This window comes from Meles meles, chromosome 21, assembly GCF_922984935.1.
Source record: "Meles meles chromosome 21, mMelMel3.1 paternal haplotype, whole genome shotgun sequence".
NCBI lineage: Eukaryota > Metazoa > Chordata > Mammalia > Carnivora > Mustelidae > Meles > Meles meles.
Window position 1 is genome coordinate 29,847,739 of NC_060086.1, and position 21,181 is coordinate 29,868,919.

Here is a 21,181-nt window from a genome sequence, read left to right on the forward strand (position 1 = left end):
ATGACTCTGACTTTCTTCGTCAGTAGAAGGTGGCAGAAGGGATGTTTCGTGAGTTCCTGGTGTGGGACTCAAGAGGCCTTGTCTGCCTCTGACTGACCTCTTACAAGCTTTCTGCCACCATGTGACTGACTACCCTGGGGGAAGACGAGGGACCGCATGACCGCATCAACCCTGTCCCCAAAGTGGATAGCCAGCCACCTGTGAGACATGGGAATGAAGCCATCCCACACCGACCTGACAACAAATGGACTGAAACGCCTGCGAGAGCTCGGCCAAGGCCATTCGCATTTGGCTTACATTAGCAGAAGCACTCAGCAAGCCCATAGTCTCCAAGACATAATAGACACTGTTTTAAGCCACAGAGTTAGTGGTAGTTGGTGGCTCAGCGATAGCTTAACTGATTTGGAGGCTTAAAAAACCAATCTGGCATCCATGGGCTGCCAAGAGGGTACACACAGCCTGTCCTTGACTTCGGTACATTTGACTTTGGAAACGGCCAGACTTAGATCCAAGTGCTTGACTGATGCCCCAAACCACCTTGCCCGCAGGAATCCAGATTTCCCTCATGAGCTGCCGCAGTGGGGGGTTGACCTTCCTTTGGGTGCTGAATTGGGCAAACGGCCCCAACTTTGTGCCGTGTGTGTACACTGTTGTTTGACTGTGTTCCCACACTTGCCCTTATCTTCCAAAAAGAAGCAGAGGCCGGGAAAACAAAAGTGCCGATTCAGGTGACAACATGCTCCAGGTCTCCAAGGTAATACAATGGGGACACTAATTCCACGTGCCCACGGTGGCCAAGCTTCAGCGGCAGTGGGATGCCCTCCTGGGCCCCTGAGCAACCGGGGGGTGTAAAGAAAGAGAACATCAGCGATGAAGGGCATGTAGGAAACTGTATCCGTTAAGAATACATTTGGCCACAGGGTGCCTGGGTGGCTCAGTGGGTTGAGCTCATGCCTTCCACTCAGGTCATGATCTCAGGGTCTTGGGAGCGAGCACCGCATCGGGTTCTCTGCTCAGCAGGGAGCCTGCTTCCCCCTCTCTCACTGCCTGCCTCTGCCTACTTGTGATCTCTCTCTTTCTGTCAAATAAATAAAATCTTAAAAAAAATACATTTGGCCACAATTTGCAAAAACCTAACCTATGGTGACTTAAATGGCTGATTTTTCTGCATCTGCGGGAGCCTGGACGTGGACACCAGCAGCTCGGGGATGCATCAGGGACCCAGACCTCTTTCTGCTCCGCCATTCCTGCTTGTCATCTCAAGAGTCCACACTTGCTACTGCAGTTGCGGGCTTCCGGTCTGGCCAGGAGAAGAGAGAACGGATTAGGGACCACGGCCGATTTCTCCTTCCATCTCATTGGCCAGGATGGTGTCACGTGACCACTCCCGGCTGCAAGGGACGCTGGGAAAGAAAGCCTGGTGCCCGGCATGGAGCGGCTCTGAGCAAAATAGGAAGAAGAGTAGATGTTGGCGGGTAAGTAAGATTCTGCCACAGAAATTCTAACAACAAATAGCAGAAGAGGGTGTCAAAGACGAAGGCACTAAGTGTGCCTGGGTGACTGCGTGGGTGAAGTGTCGGCCTTTTGCTCAGGTCGTGATGTACAGGGCCTGAGATCAGCCCCACATCCCGCTCCCAGCTCAGTGGGGAGCCGGCTTCTCCCTCTCCCTCTTCCCCCACCCACACTCCTGCCCTCTGTCTCAAATACATAAAATCATAAAGTAGAGAATATGTAATTCCATACTAATATGATTTATTAAGTCTAAGACATAAGACATTCCATACTGATATGATTTATTAAGTCTAAGACAATGTAATATGATTGTCTGAGTCCTTGAACATAGTAAATGCTCAATAAATATGAGAACAGAAGTCCCATTCAGTGGCTGTAATCTTTTGGGCAGGTCCGTTAACTGGTCTGGGCCTTAATTTCCTCATTTGCAAAATGGCAGGGGGTAGGGATAATTGCGCCTTTTATAGGTTTGTTGGGAACATCAAAGACAAATGCATTTGAAATAGAGAAAGGCTATCCAAATTTTTTTTTTAAAGATTTTATTTATTTATTTGACAGAGAGAGATCACAAGTAGGCAGAGAGGCAGCCAGAGAGAGAGGAAGGGAAGCAGGCTCTCCGCCGAGCAGAGAGCCAGATGCGGGGCTCGATCCCAGGACTCTGGGATCATGACCTGAGCCGGAAGCAGAGGCTTTAACCCACTGAGCCACCCAGGTGCCCCGAAAGGCTATCCAAATTTTAGCTGTTGTCTTGAAGTAGAGCTCCAGCGTCTTTGAAACACTAGGAAGGTGAATCCGTTTCTCCCCTCCCTCCTTTTTTAAAGATTTTATTTATTTATTTATTTGAGGAGGAGAGGCAATAGGGGAGGGAGAGGAACAAGTAGACTCCAAGCGGGGCTCCAGATGGGGCTCAATCTCATGACCCTGATATCATTACCTGAGCTGATATCAAGAGTCAAATGCCCAACCCACTAAGCCACCCGGGTGCCCCAAGGTGAATCCGTTTCTTAAGTGGGGGGGAATGTCACCCCCAGGCACTCTGCCCAGCACCTCCCCACCACCAAGCTTCCTCTCTTTCAGGCCTGTGAGGGAGCGGCAGTTTTGAATATTTGTTCCCGGGAGGGAGGACATCCAGGGAAAGGAGCCACCAACCCCGTATCTCTTTCTTCTGAATTATGTCATTTTCTTTTTTTTTTTTTAAAGATTTTATTTATTTATTTGACAGACAGAGATCACAAGTAGGCAGAGAGGCAGAGAGGAGGAAGCAGGCTCCCCGCTGAGCAGAGAGCCCGATGAGATCCCAGGACCCTGAGATCATGACCTGAGCCGAAGGCAGAGGCTTTAACCCACTGAGCCACCCAGGCGCCCCTGAATTATGTCATTTTCTTAATCTTTTTTTAAAGGATTTTATTTATTTATTTATTTATTTATTTATTTATTTATTTATTTATCAGAGAGAGGGAGAGAGAGCGAGAGAGCAAGTGCACAAGCAGGCAGAGTGGCAGGCAGAGGCAGAGAGAGAAGCAGGCTCCCCGCTGAGCAAGGAGCCCGATGAGGCACTTAATTCCAGGACCCTGGGACCATGACCCGAGCCGAAGGCAGCAACTTAACCGACTGAGCCACCCAGGCGTCCCTCTGTGTCATTTCTCAAATGAAATTTCATTTTCATTGCTTGAGTCCTAGGTGGAAAGCTCAAGCTGGTGGTTCTCCATCCTGGCTCTATAATAATCTATGAGGGACTTTGTAGAATTATCCACACTCAGTGGGGTGCCTGGGTGGCTCAGTCCATTAAGTGTCAGACTCTTGATTTCAGCTCAGGTCATGATCTCAGGGTTGGGAGATCGAGCCTGCGTCAGGCTTGGTGCCTGCCTGCGATTCTCTCTCTCCCTCTGTTGCCCCACCCCCCACCCCCCACCCCCACCCCTCTCATTTTCTCTCTCTCTCTCTGTCTCTCAAAAAAAAAATGTCCCTGCTCAGGACTCCACCCTGGCCCAGTGAAGTCAGAAACTCAGGGAATGCAGTCCAGGTATGGGTGCTTTCCACAGCTCCCTGGATGATTATAGAATGCAGCCAGGGTCATGAACCACAGGGCCTTCGGTGAGATGGCCCTTAGGTCAAAGAACCTGGAAACACCAGCTGGTATGTGGGAGGTATGCTTTGGGGCAGAGAGAGACAGCTGAAGGGCGGTGATGAAGGTGAAAATATAGGAGTCTGGGATGGAATTCTTCAGCTGAGATACAGGGCAAAATATCACTACACAGGCATATGATTTAATCCCACTGGCAGTTCCCCTTTTCTCCAAACCCAAGGAGATGGAAACAGGAAAGAAAATTAATTTATAAAAGACATCAGAGTCATCCTGAAACTTCTCAGAAAAAAAAAAAAAAGAAAGAAAGAAAGAAAAGCTTCTCTCTTGAGAGGCACACTGCCCTTGTTCTTTTTGTCTTCTAGCCTGGGGAGAACACAGGTCATATACAGCCCGTCTTTACAAAATGCTGGCTCTTTTCATGAATATTCAATGGTTTTGCCCACACTTTGTCTCAGTCTCCCTCCTCCCCCCACTACCACCTTTGATGCAGTGACTTTGAGCTTGCACTTAAGAAAAATTAAAGTCCATCAAGGCACCTTCCAATAAAGCTGGGGGAGGGGAGCAGGTGGGGGGAATAAGGAGTCCTACTGCGTGCCAGACTCAAACTAAAAGCTTTTAATGACCTTATCAAAAGATTTTTATCTTCATGGTCTATTTAATCATTGGTCTCCTCGAATTAGGAGCTAAGCCTCTGATGGGTGACTGTCGAACCTTATCAAAATGAGACCATTAAGACATATTTCAACCCTGGAGAAAAATGGGGTGGCATTTGGAGGTGAGGGTGCCCTTGGAGTCTTACGTGGCCAGAAACTGCAGGCTGAAAACGCTGCTCTCTGTTTTAAGCAGAGGATTTGTGATGATTGATTATTTTCCTCTGTAAATACCCAGTTTCCAAAAGCAGTCTATTTAGTAAGGATCTTCATTTTCCAAGGATTCAAAATGCATTTGGCTGTCCTGTCATTAAACACAGACCCTTGAGACCAGGGGAGGAGTCTGAGCCCTTCCCAGGTGCGACAGAGACACTCCTGCTCGCTGGGTAACCCTGTATTTCCTGCCCCACTGCAGTCAGGCAGGGTCAGCTGACTGATTCCCAGCAACAGGCAGGGAGCACAAACAGGGTAACCCTGTATTTCCTGCCCCACTGCAGTCAGGCAGGGTCAGCTGACTGATTCCCAGCAACAGGCAGGGAGCACAAACAGGCAGGGAGGACTTTCTCATGGTCCTCCAGAGGCGCTAAAGGTCACACATGAACATGGTGGCTTCACAAGATGGAACTGAGTCAGTACGAAGAGTTCGGGAGGCTCACGTGCTGGCCTTTGCATGAAGGAAAAATAAACCTTTGTGATGTTAGCCTCCCACTGGGACTAAGCCCCGTTGAAACACTGGGATTCTTTGTGGCTGCAGAGAAGCTGAGCTGAACTTACTCATGCGACAGGACATGGAAGAGGGCTCCTATCGTAACCCTATTTGGGAAGATCCCATTGCGAGCCCCTCATATGCCGTGTTTGTACTAGACGGGGAGAAGATGCCCTCTCCCAGGACCCCAGGGACGTCCCAGTTATGAAGTGCTCCATCTCCATTGGCTCATTCAGTAAAGAATCACTGAGTGTCAACTATGTGCCAGGACTGGTGCTAGCCCTGGGGACAGAGTGGTTAGCAAAACGGCCTCCATCTTATTTTTGCCTGCAGCTTTCAGTCTGTTGGATGAGACAGACGCTGGACCCAAAAGGATGCCAATTAGGGGTGAGTAACTATCGGAGGTCAATGCTTGGCGGGAAGGAGGTTTCTATGACTCTGTAAATCAGAAGGGACTTTACGGCAGCCCAGGGGATTAGAGGAGGCTTCTCCAAAATTTTGAAGCCTGGCATCCTAACCGTGATGGTCTGTCTCCGGGAGCCACCTTGCAGAGCACTTACTAAGTGCAGAGCTCTGCGCCAAATACTTGACACATGCCATCCCTACTTGACCACTGCACCAGTCCTAGGAGGTAGTACAACTACTATCCAACCCCACTTTACCGGTGAGGAAACCGAGGCTCAGCAAAATGAGGCCACATACCCCACACAGTAAGTACAAACAGGGATTTGAATCCACATCTGCTTGGCTACAACACACACTCATTTCTGACCCTTGCAAACCAGAGCCAAGGAGGTTGGTCATGCAGGAAGTCACCCCTCATGAGGCGCACAGTGGGAGATCAAAATGAAACCACCAGGCAGATGTTTACAAGTTGCCTGGAAAAGCCACCCACCATAGGAGGGGGGGAGAGCTTTCTCCCCACTTCCCAAGCCCCTCCTTAAAATCTCCAGTGTTCCTTTTTCATTTTTACAGCGTCCCCTCCCCCTCTCCCCAGAGGACTGACTTCTCCTTTCAGCAGAAGGGAAGGCGTGGGTTGCCGGCCCTACAGTAGCCCAGCCACTGACAGATGATGGCTTCCTTCCAGACTTAACCCAGATGAAAACGATAGGGACATACTAGCTCTTTCTCCTCTTGGCTTTGTACCATGCTTTCCTTTCTCCCTAGAACAGAAGCAGGAAGGCCTGAGGTAGCTGCATCGAAATGTTAGCCAATTAGAGCCTTACAGAAAGATTAAACTGATTCTACGTATAGACACATTTACACTCATTCTGACACACGCCTTCCTTGCAGACGTGTGTGTACACATACGTGTGCGCAGACATACCCACTCTCAAACTCTAACACATAAACTCGTAGCTAACACTTGAAACATTCACTGTATCCCAGGCAGTCTTCTAGGTATAGACAAATGATTGCTGATTGCTGGCGGGCCCAAACCAGTCTGCCATCTCTTCATGTAAATAAAGTTTTATTGGAACACAGCCATGCGAATTCACGAGTGCATTATCCGTGGTGCTTTGACACTACTCATCGGAGTTGACTAGTTGCCACAGCATCTACATGGTTTGCAAAATCTGAAATATTTACTACCTGGCCCTTTATGTGGGTAGTTTGCCAACTCCTGTTCTAAGTGCTTCAAAACTGCAAAGTATGACTGCCGCAGAGCTAATCACCCTAAAACTTAATGGCTTAGAAACAGCCACCACCATTATTATATGTTGATTTTTGTGTGCTGAGCTCTACTGCAATTCGGCTCCTTGTAATGTCAGTTAGAACTACAGGCCTTTTCAGGAGGGCTTGCTCCCATATCCGGCAGCAGGTGCTGCTGTGGGCTGTGAGCTCAGAGGGCACTGGCGACCCACGGCATGCTGTGGTTTCCCTCCACATGGCCTTACTTTCTCGCTCTAGCATCTCAGAGCTCGGCCACGGGGTTCCAAGAGGCAGCGTTACACATTTGCAAATGTAGAGGCCCTGCAGATCTTCTAAGGTCCAGATTCCTTTGGTCAGAACAGATCACAAGTCCAGCCCAGGCTCAAGGGGAAGTGACATGGACCCCACCTATCTGTGGCTGGGCTGGCAAAGTGTTTGCAGCCACCTTCAATCCACCAGAGTAAGTACTTCTTTTCATTTTGGACATAGGGAGATGGAGGCACAGAATGGTTCATTAACTTGCCCAGCAACACCCAGCTAGGGACACACACAACCTCGCACACACTCAATCACACAAATATACCCAGGCATGCACTGTCACACATTACACACATACCCATCACATACACATTCACAGTTCACATCCTTATACAGTGACATCGTCACATCTGTACATCCTCCTACAGACACCAAGTCCTCAAGCAAGGTCACATACACGTGCATGCATATTAGCACATATGCACGGACAGATACACACACACACGCATGTACTCCAGGCATGCACACCCTCTATGCCCACGTTTGTAATCACACATGAGACCCACACACCTTTGCTGTGTGTGCGATGTGAGGAACAGGGAAGTCAAGTTCGTTGCCCAGGGTCACACAACAGACGCCACGAGCTGGCATTGTGCGCTAACTCCCCACCATTCAGCGGGGCTGGCAGGGGCTCAGGGCTGCTGGACAAATGGATGAGTTAGAACCAGCTGATTACTTGTTCAGTAACGATTGTCTGGAAGACACTCGGTTCATTCAGAAGCAGTTTTAGGTTCACAGCAAACTTAATGGGAAGGTACAGAGATTTTCCATCTATTCCCTGCCCCCGTACAGCATGGCCTTCCCTGTACACATAGCCCCCAGCCCTCTGAAGTGGTACATTTTTGTTATAAGTGATGAACCTACATTGATGCATTACAGTCACCCAAAGTTCATAGTTTTTACCTCAAGGTTCATTCCTGGGTGGAACATTTTATAAGTTTGGACAGATGCATAATGACTTGCATCCACCATTATAGTATCATTCCGAGCATTTTCACTGCCCAAAACACCCTCTATGTCTGGTCTAGTCATCCTTCATTTCCCCATAATGTCTAACAACCACCAATCATTTATTTTTTAAAGATTTTATTTTTTTAAAGTAATCTCCACACTGAACGTGGGGCTCGAACTTACCACCCCAAGATCAAAAGTCTCATGCTCTACTAACTGGGCCAGTCGGAGCCCCGACCATGAAATTATTAATATCTCCATAGTTTTGCCTTTTCCAGAAGGTCAGATAGTTGGAACCCTGGACACACTGTAGTACGTGGTCCTTTTTCAGACTGGCTTCTTGCCCTTAGTAATATACATTTAAGGTTCCTCCATGTCTTTTCATGGTTTGAGAGTTCGATTCTTTTTAGTGCTGGATAGTAGTCTGTCATCTGGGAATGTCACGGCTCATTTATGTGTTCATCTACTGAAGGACATCTTGGTGGCTTCAGTATTCATTCTTATTCGTGACTGCAGAAAGCAGGTCGAACGGAAATGCTCCCCAAACCTTATGAGTCAGACACCAAGGATGCCAGAGAGACATCAAAGATGTAGAGAAGAAATGTTCGTCTTTCCTCCTTTGTTTGGTCATTGTCTATCCCAGCCATCCTCAGCCCTAGCCAGACATTACGGTGACATGGGAGATTTTTTAAAAAAAATTGCTGGCTGGGTCCCGCCCCCAGAGACGATGATTCAGTTGGTCTGGACTAGAGCCCGAGCATCACGATTTTTTTTTTTTTTAAAGATACCCAGGTGACTGTAACGCGGGCTTGAAAACCACTGCCCCACTGGGATCCCACTGTAGGTGGAAGATTCTTCTGGTGGCTCTAGAGTAGAAGTTGAAGGTTGTCTGTTGCAAGTTTAAAACAAGTGGGTCTGGTTTAACGACACAGCGCTGTTTCGTATGTCTATCTCAATAAATGTGAAGGCTCCGGCAGGACATGCTCTCTTCTTCTGTCCGCTCTCTAACACCACCTTCTGTCCCCTTCCACTAGCTCCTTCACACGTTTAGATGCCAGGCTGGCACCTGGAGTCATTCGGGTCTTGCCTGCCGCCCCCGCCCCTTTGCTCTTTCTCTCTCTCTCTGACAAATAAATAAGTAAAACCTTAAAAAAATAAAGCATGCATGGTTTGGGCACAGAACATGATGGACACTTGTAAAAAATCCTAAAGGTGCCATTTATCCTGTGCCCACGGTGTGCTAAATACTTTTCAGGCTATGACTCATTTGGGCCTAGGAGGTAGCTCGTGTTCCTACTTCCACTGTAAACTCAGAGTGGTCTGCAGTTGAAGGAACCATGGAAGTTTTTCCTGGTTCTGTTAAATTATTTTCTCAGAGAGCCAGGCCAAGATGCGAGTGACCCAGATCAATCAGAAACTGACCCTGGGAATCTATCTAGAAGGGTGGACACTGGCCTTGGCTTCATTCTTCAAAATAAAAATAGCTTTCTTGTTTGTGACCATGGATGTAATAAAAATAAATAAAATTAAAAGTTCAAATAATGCAGAATCCTCTGAGAAAGAGGTGGAGATCTTCAGGGCCAAGCTTCCCCCCCCCCCCCCCCCAGAGAAGGAATGGGAGAGGAGGGCTGCCCTAGCAAGAGCCCCTCCTCCCATACCCCCTGCTGCCCCCCCCCTTCCATCCCTTCAGGAAAGAAACATCAGTTCCCATGATATCATCTCCTGCCTTGGAGCTGGGGTGTTGGGGACAATGGCAGGATAGGGAGTCCCAGCAAATTCTGACATCAGCCTCTTTGGCAAGGGCTTGGCCTGGAGCTGGGACTTTCCCCTGATCAAGGCCTCTGTGAAGAACCATTTCTTTTTCTTTTCTTTTTTTTTTTTTTAAGATTTTATTTGTTTACTTGACAGAGAGACATAAGAGCAGGAACACAAGCAGGGGGAGTGGGAGAGGGGGAAGCAGGCTTCCTGCTGAGCAGGGAGCCCAGTGAAGGAACCTGGGATCATGACCTGAGCCGAAGGCAGACACCCAATGACTGAGCCACCCAGGCGGTGAGGGACCATTTCAACTTGCATCCAGAGCTGTCCCCAGAGCGACTAATAATTATGATATTGATTGAACCCTCACAGTGTGCCAGACATCAGTCAGAGGGTGAACTAACTCATCGAATCCTTGTGACAACTTCGAGCAATTAGGTACAATATGTTTTCTTTCTTTCTTTTTTTTTTTGGATTTTGTGCATTTACTTGACAGAGCATGTGAGTACACAAGCAGGGGGAGTGGCAGAGAAGGAGGGAGAAGGGAGCAGCCTCCCCACTGAGCAGGGAGCCCAACATAGGGCTTGATCCCAGGACCCCTGAATCATGACTGACCTGAGCCACCCAGGTGCCCACCATTATGCCCTTCTTTTTTTTTTTTTTTTAATATTTTATTTATTTAACAGAGAGAAATCACAACTAGGCAGAGAGGCAGGCAGAGAGAGAGGCAGAGAGAGAGGAGGAAGCAGGCTCCGGGCGGAGCAGAGAGCCCGACGTGGGGCTCGATCCCAGGACCCTGAGATCATGACCTGAGCCGAAGGCAGTGGCTTAATCCACTGAGCCACCCAGGCGCCCCCCCCCCCCATTATGCCCTTCTTATAGAACAGGAAGCAGGCTCAGAGAGGCAAATAACTTGCCCAAGGTCACACAGCTGGTAAGCAATAGAGGCAGGATGGGCTCTATTTCCAGAGCCACCTGCTCCATAATAAGAAGTTGGTGTGGGGCTCAGAAGGGCCATATGGGGCAGGTCTATTTAGAATCCTCATCAGATAAATGAGGAAATTGGGGCTCTGAGAGGCAGGTGACTTGCCCAGAGTCCTACAGCTAAGGAGCAGGAGTGCCAGGAAAGAAGGTCAGGGTCACCTGCCTTCAGAGCTGGCTCTCAGAATCAGGTTTCCTCAACTCCAACCTTTGAGGTATCACCTTCATAGTCTCTCGCTCTTCCTCTGCTTGCACTCTCTCTCAAATAAATCAATCAAATAAATAAATCAATCTTAAAAAATCTTAAAAAAATAAAGTAAACCATGCATGTTAGATTCCACCCATTATACCTGTACTCATTTATAATAAGCACAAGAGTTTCTCTGGCCAGACATGAATTCCACCTTCCATAAGGAGCTTGCAGGTGAGTGGGACTGATAGACAGTATTAGGGACTAAATTGTGTCCCCCACAAAATTCATATGTTGAAGCCCTAACTCCCAGTATTCAGAGAGTAATTGTATTTACAGTCTTTTACAACTGAATTTAACTGGGGAGGTCTTTAAAGAGGTGATTATGTTAAAATGAGGCTATTGGGGTAGATCTCTAATCCAATAAGCCTGGTGTCCTTTTAAGAAGAAAGAGAGAGGGGCGCCTGGGTGGCTCAGTGGGTTAAAGCCTCTGTCTTCGGCTCAGGTCATGATCTCGGGGTCCTGGGATCGAGCCCCGCATCGGTCTCTCCTCCGCGGGGCGCCTGCTTCCTCCTCTCTCTCTGCCTGTGTCTCTGCCTGCTTGTGATTTCTCTCTGTCAAATAAATAAAATATTAAAAAAAAAAAAAGAAGAAAGAGAGACACCAGCGGGTGTGCATACACAGAGAAAGACCACACGAGGACACAATGAGAAAGTGGTCACTGGCAAGCCAAGGAGAAATCAGCCTTGCTGGCATCTTGATCTTGGACTTCCAGCCTCCAGAATGATGGGAAGATAAATTCCTGCTGTTTAAGCCCCTCAGTCTCTGGTACTTCGTTATGGCAGTCCTAGAAAATGATGACAGACAGGTTCTCAAATCATACAGGACAGGAGATGATCAGAATAGAGGACCGTGGTGGGAGGTGGGAGCTGGGAGGGGCTGCAGGAGGGAGAAACCGGGTTCAAGTCTCCAACTGGTATCAGGAGGGATGGTGGAGGATTTAACATCTTATCCCAGAGGCGTAGGCAAATTTATAGACCCCTGCAAGGATGTGGGACAGGAGGGTAGAGCATTTCTGAGCAGAAATGAAAAGTGTATCAGCTAGATACAGCTGCCTAACAAATCATCCCAAAATGTAATGGCTTAACAGAAGGACCATTTATTATTTTTCACAGTCCTGTGGATTGACCAGGCAGTTCTTCTGATGGTCTCTTGTGGGCTTTGCTCAGGCAGCTGACTTCAGTTAGCAGATCGAAGGGGGCTAGGTTTGTCTGGGAAAGCCGGATGGCCAGGCCTCTCTCCATGTTGTCTTCCATCTCAGTTTTCTTCACAGCATGGCAGTCTCAGGGTTCTAAGGGAGCAAAAGTAGAAGCTGCAAAGCCTGTTGTGGCCTAGGCTCCAGAATGCATACACCATCTTTGCCACATTCTATTGGCCAAAGAAAATATGCACCAAGCCCAGGGGCAGGTGATGGAGAAATAGACGCCACCTCTTAACTGTAGATGTTGCAAAATACTGTGGCAAAGTGTTTCAATCCATGATAAAAACGTTGGTCTTCAGTTCAATCCCAGACTTTCAGCTAAGGAGACATTCATCCCAGGTTCATGGGTAATAATCAAATTAGTCCCTGTCAACAATCTGGGGTGAGACAGAGCCCCATTAAGAGAGACTCATTTGGAGTTTGGTTATGTTTCCCACCCTAGATTTAGACCAAGGCTTACAGATTCAAATGCCCACTGAGGATGATAGACAATATTATGAAGAGGACCAAGTGTAGGGAGGAAAATCAAGAGATCTGCTCAGCTATTGCTCATTTTCCCACTTTTGAGAGATGACCGGAGCACCAGCAGTTGTTTTGCTCTATGAGGTGACCTTGATGATGAAAGTCATGAGCTGAGAATGGCTGGGCAGGAATATAGAGTCTGGATCCCTGCTGACAACTTAGAGACTCCATTCCAGTTCTGAGCTGATGATTCCCCAGATACTTTCTTATGTGTGAGAGAAATAAACTTTCATCCTAGACTTGTTATTTTGAAGTTTTGTTGTAAGCAGCAAAACTAATCCTAGCTGATTTAGCTGCTTACAAAAATGGGAAGATGTCATACTCGCATTTGAATACAGATTTCTATTTTCACTTGAAAAAATAAGATCTGGCTACACTGGGCCCACGTTCTCAATTAGCAACATTGGAGATGGGACCGAGGAGGAGCTGTCACCTTATTCTCAGCATGAGCGTCTGTATCCACTTCACACAGTCCTCACTAATCACAGCTGATCTCTTATATCCTCCAACGACCCCATTTGTATTGCCTGCCTGCTCCTGTAGGCATTTGAGTTTGTGGCCCCTGACCCGTGTTTTCTGAGCCTCAGTTTCCCCTTTAGCAAAACGGGGCTAACCACAGAACCTCTTTCTTAGGCTTTTTGGAAAGTGGGAAGATTAGAGACATGGCTAGATGTAAAGCTCTTACCAAAGTGATACCCACCAGTCTCAGTTGTAAGAGCTCCGTTATGATTGGGACTAATGACCATTATTTTCAACACGGGAAGGAATTTTACTCTTTCACTGGGTGATCCAAAAGCAAAAAGAGAGAAAGCAGGGCACAGTTTGGGCTACACCAAGAGTTTCTCGGGTGTGATCATGCTTGTGGGCGACTTTTCTTGTCGGTCCAGGGACAATTGACATGTTGATTTCATTTCTCTCTTTTAAAGTATGAGCATCTCATTGCTTTCCCAGAGGATGGGGCTTCCCTTGATCTTCTTCAGGGAGCTCACAGCTTCTCCCTTCCCAAAGGCAAGAGCCACCCTTGGCATCCCCCCACAAGGCCTTGGGACCTGTCGTGCCCAGGCTGCCTGCTGTCACTCCTCCATCAGTCTGGGGCCGAGGGCAGGGTAGGCAATGCACTGAGGAGGGTGAACCCGGGTTAGCCCATGGTACAGGGGAGAGTGGATTTTTTTTTCCTTTGCCCCACCGTTTCCCCAAGGCTGGTACCTCCTAAGGAAAAGGCAATATAAAAGAGGGAATTTTGTGGCATAACTCAAGACTAGGAAGGAGACAGATACATTTTGCCTCCTGAGGTCTGGGGGATATGCTGGCGGAGGTCACCCGCAGCATGTGTAGGGGTGCTGTGCTCACTCCCACTCTGAAGGCTGCTTCTGTGAGCACCTGCAGCTCAGACCTGAGGGCTCTCAGCCAGCTGTCCTGGGACACTCTACCGCCTACCTCCTGTGCAAGACAGCAGAAAGTTCTGGACCGTTAGAGCCCTCAAAGCAGCCCTCAGGCACTTGGGATCAGATTCACAAGCTGTGTGATCTTCAGCAAGTTACTTAACATCTCTGAGCTTCAGTCCACTATTCCTGATAGTCCAGTATTCCTGTCCGTGTCTCCCTGAGCAATGGGCAGGAGTTTCTCTAACACATCCCTGAGGTCCAGATGTGCTGAGTTACAGGGTGTGGGCAATCGTAGTGTTAGTGAGGGCTAGTGATTCTGCAGTGATTCACAATTTACACTCCCCTGGGGAGTGTGTGTGCTTTCCCTGTGTTGTGTAATATCATTTACAAGCAGAATCATGATATGCTCCGTCTTCACCTTGCTTTTTTTTTTTTTTTAAGATTTTATTTATTTTATTTGACACGGAGAGAGACAGTGAGAGAGGGAACAGAAGCAGAGGGAGTGGGAGAGGGAGAAGCAGGCCTCCTGGCGAGCAGGGACCCTGATGCGGGGCTTGATCCCAGGACCCTGGGATGGTGACCTGAGCCGAAGGCAGCCACTTAATGACCGAGCCCCCGCCCCGCCGCCGGTGCCCCTATTTGTGAGATTTATGCATGTTGCTGCATGTAAACACATTCAGCACTGTCTGGAGACATGGCTGTCGTGACTTGGAGAGGCGGGTCCTGCTGGCATCTAGAGGATGGGATCCAGGCACAGCCGCTATGCACCCTGCAACTCACCAAACAGCACTCCTTCCCCCACACAACGGAGACCATCCGGCCCCAAATGTCAACAGTGCCCATGTCGAGGAAGCCTGTTGTAGACCAGGCCAAGGACTTCGGTTTTTATGCTGAGAGAGGACGAGAAACCTGGATCGCGTGTATGCTGAGATTAACTAGATACTGCCAAACTCTTTTCCAAGGTGGTTGTGTTCTCCTTCTTCAGTGACACTGGCATCCTCTCCCATCAAATGGGCACATCGTGTTACCAGTCCCATCGATTAATTTGATATTGTTTCCAGTCTTTCGGCCACCACCCCAATGTGGGATGAGAACGCTTGCAAAACCCATGTAGACAGAATATTGCATTTTAAAAAAGATTTTATTTATTTGTATGACGGAGAGAGAGACAGCGAGAGAGGAGATACAAGCAGGGGGAGTGGGAGAGGAAGAAGCAGGCTTCCCACTGAGCAGGGAGCCTGATCCCAGGACCCTAGGATCATGACTTGAGCCGAAGGCAGACGCTTAACGACTGAGCCACCCAGGCGCCCCAGAATACTGCATCTGTATGTATACACATACACAGTCTCTCTCTCACCCACGGATTCTCTTTCTGGAGACTCCAGACAATGGGAACATGATCAAAGTTTCATTTAAATGTAAATTTCCTTCACCCCCAGCATGTTTAACAAGGAACTGACATACAGAAATAGCTCCTGTCATCTGGGTTTCTGCTGTGGATTCACATCTTGTGCCAGTGGACATTGGATCTGGGAAGATAAACAGGAAGTCCCTCGAGGCATGGGAACACAGGGCAGGGCTCTGCGAGATTTGACTCAAATAGCTGAGTGCCAGCCCTGGGGGAGCCCAGGGAGCTAGAGCTGATCCGCTCTCTGCCTGCAAACAGGACTGACCAGCTCTGGGATGATTTACAATTTTTTCCCCCCTAAATGCTTCATCTGAACCAATTCCACCTTAAAATTAATCTCCGGTATCTCAGTGTCTTTTATCTTTGTCTGAAATCCAAGTCACGGGTAGTGCTTTGATTTCAAAGGCACTGTTTTAAACTATAACTACATGATATGTCTTGCTCATTTCTACCTGGCCTATTTTTCAAGTGGCTGCATTAATAAATTTTTCACATTAACTCTAGATGTTATAGGAACAATGAAGTCAATAGAACAGAAAATTTAAGATGCGTATGACATAAAGGTGATCCAAATTCCTTCAGTTATTCTCACTCATTATTAAATTTAGCTCTGAGCTTTCTGGTGGGCAAAGCAAAAAGGGAAACACGATGCTTCACACAATTTTTTGTTTTCTAATCAAAGGAAAATGGCCCATCTTTAGCTGAGGTAATTATTTTCTTGTTCCAAAGTTCTGAAAGGGGCCGAACCCTCAACTCCCACTTGGGCAGCAATGGAGTTGATCGGTGGTCAGGATGGTCCTCTGAGAAGGAAAGTAACATGTCCAAGGTCACACAGCTGGGTAATGCCAGAGCAGGGATTCAAACAGGAAATTTAGACATCTTAAATATCTTTAACACTTAAATGCCAGGTACACCTCAAGGCCTTTGGTGTACTTGTGAGGGCGGGGATGGGTTAAAGTTAATGCAGTAGCTGATTCAGGCTCAATTTGGCCTCCTAAGAGCCATATGACTCTAGGCAATTTATATTCTTTGGGCCTCAGTTTCTTCATCTGAAAAATGGGTAGATAATTTCCCCAACCTCAGAGGGTACTGTGAGGACTTAGCAAATTGATGCCTGGAGAGGGTTTAGCATAGACTCTGGCAAAGAGTCATCAAAGTCAGCTCTCTATGCCAGGAATCCTTGACGATAAAGAAAATGTGTGGAATAAATGTGTGAGTTATGTAGATATAGATATGGTGGAATATTATTCAGCCTTTAAAAAGGATGAAATCTTGCCATTTGCAACAACGGGAATGGACCTGGAGGGCGTGATGCTAATTGAAATAAGCCAAACACAGAAAATCAAATATTACATGATCTCCATTACATGGGGAACCGGACATAGTCAAACCCATAGAAACAGAGAGTAGAATGGTGGTTACCAGGGGCTGGGGGAAGGAGAAATGGGCAGATGTTGGTTAAAGGGTAGGAGTTTCAGTTATGCAAAATAAGTAAGTCCTGGAGAGCTACTGTTCAGCATGGGGCCTATACTAAGCAATATTGTAGCACATACTTAAGGATAGGCTAGGAGGTAGATCATATGTTCTATGTTCTTACCATAGAAGAGAAGGAACAGAAGGGAATGGGAGGAAGCTTTTGGAGGCAACGTGTCAGTTTATAGCATTTATGGTGTTGACGGTTTCACGATGCGTACTTACTTACTTAGCTCCAAACACATCAAGCTGCATACATTCAGTATCTCCGGCTTTCGTATACACCTACACGTGTAGCTATATATCTATGTTATGAAGAATCCTTGATGAGGCAGGTATGGCCAGCTTTCCATCTCAGGTGGGATCAGCCTCTCTAACTGCTTTTCACAAGGCTTCCCCGTTCCCAGCCCCACACTCTCTGACTGCCCTTGGGGGCAGGGGGTTGAGAGAAAACAGCCAGGACAGGGGCTGGAATTTAATAAATCAGCTCTCTTGGAAATGGCCGGAAGTTCCCAGCTATGAGCTGTCTGCAGTGGTTTCCACTGCAAGTTCACAGTAATACCTTCTGTTTTTATTTATATTACATTTCCTGTTTACAAAGCCCTATTGCTATGAGCCTCATGTGTTCGGTGGCTGCCTCACTTCACTTCTCTGGCAGTTCTGTGAGGGGGAGGGTTCTCATTTCCATTTTCTAGATGAAGCAAAGAAAGGTCAGAGAGGTTAAGTGACTTCCTTAAGGTCGCCCAGCAGAGAAGATTCAGAACCCATCCCTTCCTGGTCCATGGTCAGGGCTTTCCTCAAACACATGCTGCAGCAAGCCAGCAGTCAATAAAACCGTCTCCGGAAATAGTTAAGAGTCAGAGCCAGGAAAAAAGCACATTTTTGAAAAAAGATTATTTGAGAGCGAGGGAGAGACAGAATAGGAGCAGTGGGGAGGAGACAGAGGACAGAGGGAGAAGCAGACTCCCCGCTGAGCAGGAAGCCCAACATGGGACTCGACCCCAGGAGCCTGAGATCATGACCTGAGCTGAAAGCAGATGCTTAACCAACTGAGCCACCCAGGTGTCCCCCAAAAAAGCATATTTTGCATTGGCCAAGAGGGATTTGAAAAACCAACACACGTCAGATCCCTTGTTTTTCTCCTCATTTGGCTCCTACTTGTCCCTTGTCCGCTGTTCCTTCGGGCTCTGTGTTTCTCTGACCACCCTCACTCTCCTGCCCAGAAAAGAAACAGAGGACTGGTTCATTCATCATTCATTCATTCGTTCATTCATCCATCCATTCATTCCTTCACTCACTGTTATGGACTGAATCGTGTTCACCCCTTCAGTTTCATATATTGAAGTCCTACCTCCCCCTGTATCAGATGTGACTGTATTTAGAGATTGGGCTTTTAAAGAGATAATTAAGGTAAAATGAAATCATATGGGTTGTGTGACTGAGCGTTAAGAGGTTAGGTCCCAGACAGAGGACAGAGAGAGAACGTGGTCATCCGCATCTCAGAAGGAGACCTCCAGAGAAATCCACGCTGCCGGCACTCGATGTTGGACTTCTAGAACTTTGAGAAAGAAATTTCTGTTGGCTAAGCCACCTGGTCTGTGGAATTTTGCTGCGGTAGCCCTTCCAGAAGGACACATTTACTCCTTTCTTCACACTTTCCTGTCCAGCTGGCCTCCTGTAGGTCTGTGGGCAGCTGTCACTGAGCAGAGCTTCCTGATCACTCTCTTTAAAACTGCAACCCCACTTCCTCTTGCCTGATCCCCTCGTTCCCTCCTCTGCTTCATGGCCCACAGCACCCGTGACTATCTGGAAATCCAGGTATTTGCAGATTTATGTGTGTGTTGCCACTCACACCCACAATGGCATATGCACAGACGGGGATTTTTTTGTGGGGGGAGGTTGTGTTTTGTTCACTGCATCCGCAGTGCCTGGGTCACAGCAGGTGCTCGGTAAGTGTGTCTTGAATGAATGAGGTCGTGCATACACTCAACCGACCAGCAGTATCCGAGCTCTGATAGCACCAGGCACCATGCCAGGAGCTGGGATATACCGGGGGACCCGAGTGTCTGTCCCCATACTGGAAGACAGACACTAGAAGCTAGGGATCATGTCAGAGTCCCTCCTGCCCCCTCCACCCTCATCCCACACCCAGCCTGGAGGTGAGAGCTGGACCGATGCTTGTTGAATGGCTGTGTGTGGGGAGAGAGGACCTGACATACTTAACACCCTGGATGGGAGGGTGCATGGCCTCACGGCGGGGCCATGAGGTAGCCGGGAGTGTATTACTTATTTATAACAAAGTAGGGCAATCTGCAAAAGGTAGGGATAGAGGAAGTAACCTCCCTCTCCTTTATTTGATTCAGTTGTATCCTCCTGAGTATGAGAGAAAAGGACAGATAGCAGGATGCTTTTCAAAGCAGAGATTTGCCCAGAACCCCTAGAACTTCTGGGACCCACAGTGATCCACAACCCCTACCCTCCTAGATTACCATCCACAACTTGGGGGACTTTGAGTTGTTCTTTTCTTTTTTAAAGATTATTTATTTATTTATTTATTTGACAGAGGGGGAGAGAGAGAGAGAGAGGGAGCAAGAGAAACACAAGCAGCAGGAACGGGAGAAGGAGAAGCAGGCTTCCCGCTGAGCAGGGAGCCCAATGCAGGGCTCGATCCCAGGACCCTGGAATCATGACCTGAGCCGAAAGCAGCTGCTTAAGCAACTGAGCCACCCAGGCACCCTTATTATTATTATTATTATTATTATTATTATTATTATTATTTTAAAGGTAAGATTTCATTCCTTTTTTTTTTTTAAACATTTTAAGTATTTATTTGAGAGAGAAAGAGAGGGAGAACATGAGCTGGGAGAGGGTAAAGGTAGAGGGAGAAGCAGACCCCCTACTGAGCAGAGAGCCTGACACGGGGCTGGATCCCAGGATCCTGAGATCATGACCTGAGCTGAAGGCAGGCACATAAAAGACTGAGCCACCCAGGCGCCCCTGAGTTGTTATTTTAGAACTACATGCTTTTATGTTTAATTTTACCTATGGAGTATTTTTACTAAGGTAGACCAGGAGAGGCAAGCAAAGCACGAACTTAGGCATTTCCTGAGGTGCTGGTCATGTTCTGTATCTTCAGAAGGGCTTGGGTTTACAGCTGGGTTCCTTTGTCAGAACCCACTGTACAGTTTACTTAAAATCTGTGCAAATTACTGTATGTAATTTCACCTATAAACAAGTATTGATCTCCAGGGAATGAATCTTGGTGAAGTATTTAGGAGGACGTGAACTACTAACTGCAACTTTCTTTGAAATGCATCAAAGCTCAAGATGGACTAACAGATGGAAACAGATTCACGATGATGCAGGTGCGGTAAAGTATTAACAGTAGAGCCTATGTGATCACTGCAGAATTCCTTAGACTTCTTGATAAGTTTGAAAATTTTTATATTAAATTTTGGAGGGAAAAAGCATGAGCAAAACACAGATTATCTTTTTGGGGAGAGGGGGGTTACATAGGTTTCTTGAACAAGGCAGTGAGCCTGGGGTACCATGTTCTGAATGGTTTCCCCAGTGCTCCTGGGATTCTTTCCCTCCTTCTTCTCTTAAGTTTATTTGTTTATTATCTCTAGTAATCTCTATGCCCAGTATGAAGCTTGAACTCGCCACCCTGAGATCCAGAGTCACATGTTCTACCCAGTGAGCCAGCTGGGCGGCCCTCATTTCCTTCTTGATTAAAGAGTTGCAACCTTGATGCCACATTAACAGACACAGACACAGCTGTGGTTCCCCATTTATCTCAGTCTGTCTCAATCCATAAAGTGGACTGCAGGTACTTTATTTTTTTAGAGAGAGAGCATGCGCAAGCAGGGGGAGGGGCAGAGGGAGACAGGAGAGAATCCTGAGCAGGCTCCCTGCCTAGCACAGGGCCCAACAGGGCTCAATCTCACGACCCTGAGATCAAGACCGGAGCCGAAACCAAAAGTCAGACGCTTAACCAACTGAGCCACCCAGGCATCCTGGATTATAGGTATTTTAGCAAGCCCTATCATATTTCTAATATTTAAAATTTTTTCTCTTTTGGAATTTGGGGACATATACCACTCATTTACTCACTCACTCACTCATTTATTTACACACTCATTCTTTCCTTCTTTTCTTCCTCTTGTTTTTTTCATGAACTTCTTTAATCACTCATTCACATAGAATGTCTCACCATTATAATTAATGAATATCAAAAAAGTGAAATGTGCAGTAATGCTTTTCATTTTAATTATAAACATGTTGAAATCTACATTACGTGGTATCATTTTAAAATTCTAAAATAAGGTTT